Below are 10,080 nucleotides of genomic sequence, written 5' to 3' on the forward strand. Positions count from 1 at the left end.
CACTTTTAACAGCCTGCATAGTCAACATTAAATGTACTTATTGTGCCACAAGTACATCTATGCTTCCTTTTAGGTTATTTTTTAATATGTCCAAGAAGAAACATCTGCTTCAGGATTATGTAAGGGCATTGACCTATAAGGACATCAATTCCATTTTTAATATGAAACTATTACTGGGTTTACTGAAGAAAAATAAGAGGAGAAAAAACTTAAATCACAACAAACTTCTTTAGGTCAGATAAAGGCCATATCTCTAGTTGGGATATTAAAAAAAATTAATCTCACCAGCCCAACTCTCAGAGTTAATGCCACTAGTAATGATCAACAGCAGGAAAAACAAACCTGCCAACAAGCCCACTCATTAACAAAAAAGCAGTTTACTTCAAATACTTAAACCAAAGTATACACTACCTACCCAAACTGTCCCATCCACCAACAAGAGAAGAAATAAATTTCTTGAGAAACCAAAATAAACTTAGTACTTCTAACAAGGATAACAATGGTTCAACTCCTGAGAGTGCTCAGAAGGAAGGACTAAAGGTGGAGTGAAGGCAATGTCAAGGGATTAATCCCACAAATAGTCTTTAAAAATTCAAAGTACCACAAACACACTAAACTTGTCTATGAATTAGAGAACAAGATATTGCTGCTGCTTCTTTTTGTCTTTTGAAATGAAAGGTTTTGTAGGTTCTGACCTTCAATGTGAAAGCAGGACATTAAAAAAATCAGCTAAAAAATTTGGAATTATTTGACACCCAAATTTTTGGGACCATATATCTTAACTGTGAAACTATACATATCTACCTTCTCTTTCCTTCAATCAAACTACGTCACAAAAAATAAGAGAACTAAAACAATCCAAACATGATTATTTTTGAAAGTCCTTGAAAGAATGAAAATTCTAGAAGGAAAGAAAGGAGGAGAAACAAGAACAAGGAAGGAAGAAAGCTTTAAAAGAAGGGGGGGGGGGATCAATGGGACTTTCTTTTATTTGGTGACAAGCAAGTGCAAGAAAGTTCATTTGTAATTTGTTCAGTTGTCTGTCTTTTGCACGTCTGCATTCTGACTGGAAGGGACTTTGAGGTTTTTCTGTAGCACGTGATCATCTGCTTGCTCTATCCTCTTACAGTAGTTCTTTGTCTCAATAATCTCAATGCCAAATTTCCTGTAGAAGTTAATTGCCGATTCATTGCTGATCTGCACATGCAGATAAAATGTCAAAAGCTTCATCTTTTTCACAGATGTTTAAGAAGTGATTTAGCATTTTCGTCCCTATTCCTAGCCTTCGGTAAGGTGCCAGACATCCTAGTGTCATGATGTAAAGCCTCTTCTGATTCTGTGAATGATCCACCCTACAGCATACTGCACCTATAGCAAATATCATTGAAATAGGCAGTTTTGCTAGCTCTCCAACCTCCAGCGCGTCCTTGTAGAACTTGTCATTGTAGCTGACTGGAAAGATAACTTGGTTCAACCTCTTCAACTGTTTAATATTGTGTGGTGTCACATCTCCCAGCTCGATCTGGCTGCCTTTCATCTTCCCCGCCTGCTGAGGCCGTCGCTATCGCCGCTATCAACGCCGTCGTTGTGGCCGCCCAGAGCCCTCAGCGCCCTCAGCTCCGGCCACTCAACCTCCCCAGCCAGCCTCCTCGCTTTGGGCAGGGAGCGGAGCGTGGGACGGAGACTGAGACAGCCGAGCGTGGCCCTGAGCCTCTGGAGTGGGTGGGAGGTGTCTCTCACCGCCAGGAGGGTGCTGGCGCTGCCCCACAGGTGCACCTGAGAACTCGGCTCCTGCTGCTGCCACTGCCGCCGCCGCCAGCCAGCCACGCCCCCTCTCTTAAATTTCTATACACTGGTGAATGGATAAAGAAAATGTGATGCATATACACAGTAGAATACTACTCAGTCATAAAAAGGAAGAAATCTTGTCATTTGTAAAGACATTTATAGAACTGGAGATCATTATTTTAAGTGAAACAAGCTAAGCACAGAAAGATAAGTAACACAATTTCACTCATATGCAGAATCTAAAAATAAGGTGATCTCTTAGAAGTTAAAAATAATAATGGTGGTTACCAGAATCTGGGAAGGGGAAGGGGGTGAGGGACTGAGAAATGTGGATGATGGGTACTAGGTAATATCTCGATAGGAGTAAGAAGTGCTGGGAATCAATTACTCAGTAGGGTGACTATGGATGATGTTAACGTACTGTATATTTTTCTAGAGAAAAACTATAAGAGAATTTTCAATGTTTTCACTACAAAGAGATGTTAAATGCTTGATGAAATAAATATATTTACCCTTATTGGACATTTCACAATGTATGTATGTAAAGGAATATCACATCATATCACATAAGTATGTGCAACTTTTATATGTCTGTTAAAATTTTTAATTTAAAATATAATGAAACAGTTTTGTATGCATTGACATGTAATAGTTTCTAAGAGATATTGTTTGGCAAAAAGATCAGAAAGCTGTGTGAACCACAGATTTTTCCATGTGCAAACAATTTTGAAATGAAACTCATGGAAAAAATTTCACAAGGAAAGAATAACATTAATTATGAATATCCCCATAAAGGAGATGGGGACTTTCTCTGAATATCATCTTTTACCCTATGAACATTTTTTTTAAAGTTTTAAATTCATCTGAGAGACAGAGAGCTCTCACCCATTGGTTCACTCTTCAATGTTAGCAGTTTCCCCATTTAAGACTGGCAATTTAATCCATGTCTCCCACACGTATGACTCGAACACAATCACTTGTGCCATCAGGGCTGCTTCCTTTGATCTGCATTAGCAGGAAGCTGGAGTAAGGAATTATACCCAGGAATCAAATCTAGCCGCTGCAATATGGGACATGGGCACCTTAAGCACTACACTAATGTCTGTCTGTTGAGTTTTTGAACAGGTGCTATCTTTGTCATTAAAACCAAAATAATTTCTCTAATACGCAAAAAATAAATGAGTGATTGACATAATCACAATTATATGTATCCTTAATCTTTTCTAATTTATCAATTTCATTTCCATAATCCAAAACTGATTAATTCATTACGTTCTCCTTCCCATGGTGAAGTAGCAATCCATAGCTCTCTTAAACCACAAGTTGGATGATGATCTGATTGTATTAGACATTATATAGGTCTGATCTCTTTTCTATATTTCTCATTACCTGGCTATTCCTGTTATCCTTGGTCCTTGCTAGTACCTCAGTCTGAAATCTTAGTTGAGTCTTCTAAGAACTCTCAATTCCAAAGGTAGGCATTGTGGCACAGCAGATTGGACTGCCACCCAGGGCACCCACATCCCATACCAAAGTGCCAGGTTTGAATCCAGGCTACTGTATACCTCCCATCCAGGTTCTTGCTAATGTTCCTGGGAGGCAGAAGATGATGGCTCAAAAACTTGGGTGTCTGCTTTCCACGTGGTAGATCTAGAAGCAGTTCCAAGCTCCTGGCTTCAAACTGACCTAGCCCCGGCATTTGGAGGGAGTCAGCAGATGGAAGACCTCTCTCTCTCTCTCTCTCAGTCTCTCGCTCTCACTCTCTCGTTGTCATTCTGCCTTTCAAATAAATAAACAAACCTGAAAAAATAACTCTAAATTCTAGCAACTGGGATTTTCCTGGTCCTGATTCACGTTCTACTTAATTTAAGAAAAAATTCCTGTTGAATTCTCTATCAGCATGAGTGAAGGCTACTCCCTAAAATTAATAGGAGTGAACCAGAGCTTGGATTAGAGTGCACTGTTTATTTATGCATTTTTTGAGCTTGTTATTTTTTAAACCCCACAAAAATAGGAGAAGGAAACTTGGCAACATTATCAGGAACGAAGCTTTGGTTCAGACATAGCAAACAGAAGGTCAGCATGGGGGAAAGAAGAAATAGGAAGTCTCATAAAATTGACCAGTTAAACAAAACCTTATAACCTCACTTCTCTCATTCAGCAAAGATTCCAACATCTGAGTTGTATAAACATGATGTGTATTTTCTCTTGTCAGGCTGTATCTAAGTGTATAAGAAGCATCTTTATTTTGATAAGGTTCGTTTCTTCTCTATCTTTCAATTTAGGCAATGTTGTGTTGACTTTCCTCACCAGGTGAGAACTTCCAATGTTTTACACCTTAATACTTTATGCATTATGCCCACGCAGTGTTCATCCAGGTTTTGTGCAGTTCTGCAAGCTTTTGTGCACTTTTGCAGATTCTATTTGAATAATCCTGGATGTAGCCCAAGACTCTGCATTTCCAGCAAGTACTGCCAGTGCTGTTGATGCATAGACTACACTTTGATTAGGCAGACCTTAGACTGATCCTAAGAAGAACCAGAGCAGGCAGTATCTTTTGGAGTATGTGCAAACATGAGTATGCACATTAAGCATAGAAGAGCAGGACACATAGTCATGCAATGAAAAATTCTGTGGAACAGCACATACAAAAACAGAATAGCAACTTAGTTAAAAGTGAGAGGTCTGGAGTCTGAATAACTTTATCTCAAACTACTGGTGCCATCATCCACCATCTACGTAACCTTCGAAAACTAACTGGACAAGCTTCTGCTCCTTCAGTGGTTAAGAATAACAATAGTAGGTTGAATCTTAGGATGTTGACACTCATGAAAGTAGGAAAAGATCAATCGCAGGCAATTTCATATGATTGTATATAGTAACACCACTTCTCAGGTGATTGTGAACATAAAAACAATGGTACATGTGGTGATCTTCACGCAGTGCAAGGCACAGAATAACACATTAATTTGCAAAATGTTTCACTTTCTTCTGAATCATGTTTATGTGCATAGTTGCATTTTTGAAAGGATGAAAAGCAAGTAGATATTTTAATCTTTACCATCCGATGACTTCTTGGACATTTTGCTTTCTTTTGCTTCCCCTGCCCCCGACCATAAATATAACATTGTAGTTAAAAATCACTGATGATAGGACCAGACTGCTTGAATTCCAATCTATCAGATATCACTGTGATTTGCATAATTCTACCTAACCACCTTATGCCTCGATTCTCTCACCTGTAAAATAAAAATATAATATCTACTTCACAGGTATTTTGCAATATTAAATGAACTAATATTTATAAAGTGATTACAAAGACTAACATATGGGTCCAGCGCTGTGGCGTAGCCAGTAAAGCTACCACCTGCAGTGTCGGCTTCCCATATGGGCGCCAGTTCAAGTCCCCACTGCTCTACTTCCTATCCAGCTCTCTGCTACGGCCAGGGAGAACAGTGGAAGATGGCCCAAGTCCTTGGGCCCCTGTACCCGCATGGGAAGACGTGGAGGAAACTCCTGGCTCCTGGCTCCTGGCTTTGGATCAGCACAGCTCTGGCCATTGTGGCCAATTGGGGAGTGAACCAGTGAATAGAAGATATCTCTCTCTCTCTGCCTCTCCTTCTCTCTGTGTAACTCTGACTTTCAAATAAATAAATAAATAAATATTTTTTTAAAAATGAGACTAGCACTTAATAAACGTGACATAAGTGGATGAATGGATGGGTAGATAGATAAATACATATGGTGCCTCTGATTATCTGACCATTTTTACCAAAATATCTTATTGACAATTGGTTAATTCCAATAAAAATTATTTATAACCAATAAAACAACTGTTTAATAAACAGCAAAAACAAGTCAGTGAAGTTTAATGTTTTTCCATTTTCTTTGGCCCAATTGAATACTTGTGGTTCATAGCTTTATTCCTCCACCATGTTAAAGTGGGCCAAGAAAAAAGGAAGACATTAAGAATCTGAAATATGGAAGAGACCTGAAAGACAATCCAGTTAAATTCTCCTGCTTTACAGTAAATAATGTATAAGTTTTTTCAAAAATACACTCAAGTGAATTCCAGAAGGGAAGAGCTCAAGCAACTACCCTGAGGCCTCCATCATCAGTTTCTCTTCCCAGCAAACTTCAAACCAGATGCTATAAAGTGACAGAATTTACAGTTCTCAAATATCTCAAATATACTTATTTCTCCACTTCTAATCACCTGCATGGAAACAAATTAACCAGGTATAGCCTTTAAGTTGCATCTCCAAGAATTATTTCAATTGCCTTACAACTTATGCTCATGGACCCAAAAGTGGGCCTGAGGTCCTACTTTCAGATATTTACTAAGTTGTTGCTGCCTAGACCTGCTCCAGCGAGAGAGTCTGGCCTGAAGTTAGTGTTGAAATTGCAAGAGACAGGCCTGTGCCATGGCTCGCTTGGTTAATCCTCCACCTGCAGCGCAGGCATCCCATATGGGCGCCGTGTTCTAGTCCTGATTGCTCCTCTTCCAGTCCAGCTCTCTGCTCTCTTCTGTGGCCTGGGAGGGTAGTGGAGGATGGCTCAAGTGCTTGGGCCCCTGCACCCACATGGGAGACCAGGAGAAAGAGCTTGGCTCCTGGCTTTGGAGCAGCGCAGTGCCAGCCGTAACAGCCATTTGGGGAGTAACCCAATGGAAGGAAGACCTTTCTCTCTGTCTCTGTCTCTCTCTCTCTTACTGTCTATAATGCTACCTGTCAAATAAATAAATAAATAAATAATTTTTAAAAAAGACATTGCAAGAGACAGTCTCAGTTCACCACAAGCATCATTACAGACATTGGTTAGAGCTACTACCTCTTAAATATTTTGTAACAAACAATGTGACTGAGAAGAAAAAACAATTGAAAGGAAGCAAGACTGAAGCTGAGGAGGAAAGTTACGTAGTATTTGGCTCCACTGGATATCTAGAGTTGCCTGTGTTCTGATTGAAGCATCCATGATTCAAGTCCATGAACCTTGGATGTGACAGGTAACAACAGAATTAATGATTCCCCAAATAAAAGGCGTCCCACAAGGTCACAGCAAAACATAGTATGGTCTTACTTGTTTTAAACATAGATTGTTTATCTTACAGTTGTATAACACTTTGGCAGAATACTACTAGGTTAGTTAAGGTGAACACAGCTTCCGGGACAGAGAAAAGTTACTTAATGAGAAGAGAAATTCTTTCTTTCTCATATTGTAGAGTACAACATGCCCATCATCCAGTAAAGTTAAGACATGCAGTGTGTGGCTTAAATAACACTTTTCATTCATAATTCTGCTAATGCTAAGAAGAATGCAGTCTCTAAGCAAGCCACCTCCATGAACCATACTGAGAATTTGAACATCATCTGAAAGATAAATATCTTTTAATATTTATATCTTGGTGCTTTGTAAACACTAAACTGCCTTGTTTATATCAGATTTAAGTATCATGGCCTTGAATGCAATAAAACTATTTCCTGTAATCCTATCCTTCCACCACTCTCAAAAGTTTTTTTAAATGGCCGGCGCCCGCGGCTCACTAGGCTAATCCTCCGCCTAGCGGCGCCGGCACACCGGGTTCTAGTCCCGGTCAGGGCGCCAGATTCTGTCCCGGTTGCTCCTCTTCCAGGCCAGCTCTTTGCTGTGGCCAGGGAGTGCAGTGGAGGATGGCCCAGGTGCTTGGGCCCTGCACCCCATGGGAGACCAGGAAAAGCACCTGGCTCCTGGCTCCTGCCATCAGATCAGTGCGGTGCGCCAGCCGCAGCGTGCCGGCCGTGGCGGCCATTGGAGGGTGAACCAACGGCAAAAGGAAGACCTTTCTCTCTCTCTCACTGTCCACTCTGCCTGTCAAAAAAAAAAAAAAAAGAATTAAAAAAAAAGTTTTTTTAATGAATAATTCTAATCAATATTATTCTTCATGTTTTCTTATATCCTATAATATGCATGCATACCCGTATCTTCAGCACTTCATTATGTGTTGTTGCCCTGTACATACTTCTAAATAGCTATAAACTTCTTAAAGACAATAGGATAATTTCTAATATCAGTAGTTAACACAGTGCAAATCTTGGAAGGTATTTAATAAATCCTTATGAATTTGCAGCAAATGCATCTGAGACAGAATCTGTCCACCAGAAATATGATTGAGTAACTGCTAAAATTCCAACCTGTGCCAGGTTAATAATTTACTTATAATACTGTATGATTTCACACTACTAAATAAGAGTGAAAATAAAATGAAGATCAACACCAGGCTGAACCACAAGGCAAGAGCTAATTCAGAAAAACAAAAAAATCAAAAGAGACATGATAGCAAAAGCAAAGAAAAAGAAGGAAGCAGATATACATTTGAGACAGCAGTTAAAATGCTGCCTACGACACCTGCATCCCAAATTGGAGTGCCTGGGTTGAGTCCTAACAACATTTCTGATTCCAGGTTCCTGCCAATGTAAAACCTGAGAGCTATTCGGTGATAGATCAAGTACTTGGGTTCCTGCTACCATGTAGGAAATCTGGATTAAGTTCCAGGATCTTGGCTTCAGCCTAGCCCAACCCTGGATGTTAAGGGTATTTGGAGAGAAAACCAGCAGATGGAAACTCTTTCTTCCCCCACTTCCCATCTCTCTCTCTCTCTCTCTGTCTTTCAAATAAATTTTCTAAGAATCATGTTTTTTAAAGAATAAATGGTGGGCCTACTCTGTGGCATAGCAGGTAAAGCCGCCACCTGCAGTGCCAGCATCCCATTTGGGTGCCGATTCAAGACCTGGATGCTCCACTTCTGATCCAACTCTCTGCTGTGGCCTGAGAAATCAGTAGAAGATGGCTTGGGCTCATCCATCCACTCACGTAGGAGACCTCAAAAAAGCTCCTGGCTCCAAGCTTTGGATAGGCCCAGCTCCAGCTTTTATGGCCATTTGGGGAATGAATCAATGGATGGAAGATCTCTCTCCCTCTCTGCCTGTGCCTCTGCTTCTCTGTAACTCTGCCTTTCAAGTAAATAAATAAATCTTTTTTTAAAAAAAGAGTAAATGTCAAACAAAATAGTGAGGGCGCGCACCGATAGTCCGGGAAAAGATAGTTTAATAAAAGTGGAATTACTGTAGCCTCAGGAAAAGGCTCAGGAAAAAAATTGCAGAGGAAATTCTTCCGGATGTGACATGGAGGACCTACGGGGAGAGCAAGGTCGCCCACCGCGTGGAAGCCGAGCCGCCACGGGAGCCGAGCCACCACGGGAGCTGAGCCACCGCAGAAGCAGAGCCGCACGAGCTGCAGAGTGTGCACGCCAGTGCGGGAAGGGGAGGTGAGACAAAAAACCTCAGTAACCCGAGACATTGGCGGGGAAAGGCAGAAAGAGCCCACAGGGAACGAGGCCTGAAGCCCCACTGGGCAAAGTTCACCAGGCTCACTGGAGGAGAGAAAAAACGAACAAATAAGGGGAACCGACACGGACATTAACCTCTCTCTCCACTCACCTTACAAAGCCGAGCAAGACAAAGAGCAGGCGCCATTTTACGTATGTAGAGAGGCGCCTGCGATTAGCCAAGCAGAAAAACCTGACTCTGGTGGGGAGAAATAACAGGAGGTTAAGACCTAGTTAGTGAAAGTGTGGAGCTAGGGATTTTCGACAAGATGGTGGAATAGGAAGGGAGCTCACTTATAGTCCGGGGAGAGTAGTTTAATAAAAGTGGAGATACTGCAGGTTCAAGGAAGAGTAGGGGAAGAAACAGCAGAGGAAACTCTTCCGGAACTAGTGATTCACAGTGGACCTGCGTGGAGAGCGTGGGAGCCCACAGTTCGGGACACCAGCGGCAGACTCAACACACCAGCGCTGGAACATGAGCTGTGTGGAATTACTTCCCTTTTGAATCAAGAAGGAAGGAAGGAAGGAAGGAAGGAAGGAAGGAAGGAAGGAAGGAAGGAAGGAAGGGAGGGAAGAAGGAAGGAAGGAAGGAAGGAAGGAAGGAAGGAAGGAAGGAAGGAAGGAAGAGATTTACCACGCCTAACCTGGGAGTGTCACTTTTGGCACACTCTTAACCCTGAGGAACCAAACAGAGCTCTCTAGCCACACCCATCTCAAGCCTCTAAAGCTCCATCAAAAACAGACAGTCCACTTAATCTAGAGTCATAGTATAACAAGAAAAACATCACAGTGAAGAAACCAAAGAATATCTCCAATATGCCAAACAACAAACGCAAAAACCGAGGTAATAAGAACAAGGAAGACACTATGACACCCCCAAATGAAAAAGACACCCCAATTCTAGATTATGAAGATGATGAGATAGAAGA

General features: G+C 41.2%; 1 pseudogene; it reads right to left on the minus strand.

Annotated features, from left to right (window-relative positions):
* Positions 1-1,015: 1,015 nt before the first annotated feature.
* LOC100347826 (N-alpha-acetyltransferase 50 pseudogene) lies at positions 1,016-1,614 on the minus strand (annotated as a pseudogene).
* Positions 1,615-10,080: the final 8,466 nt, after the last annotated feature.

This window comes from Oryctolagus cuniculus, chromosome 14 (genome assembly GCF_964237555.1).
Source record: "Oryctolagus cuniculus chromosome 14, mOryCun1.1, whole genome shotgun sequence".
Lineage (NCBI taxonomy): Eukaryota > Metazoa > Chordata > Mammalia > Lagomorpha > Leporidae > Oryctolagus > Oryctolagus cuniculus.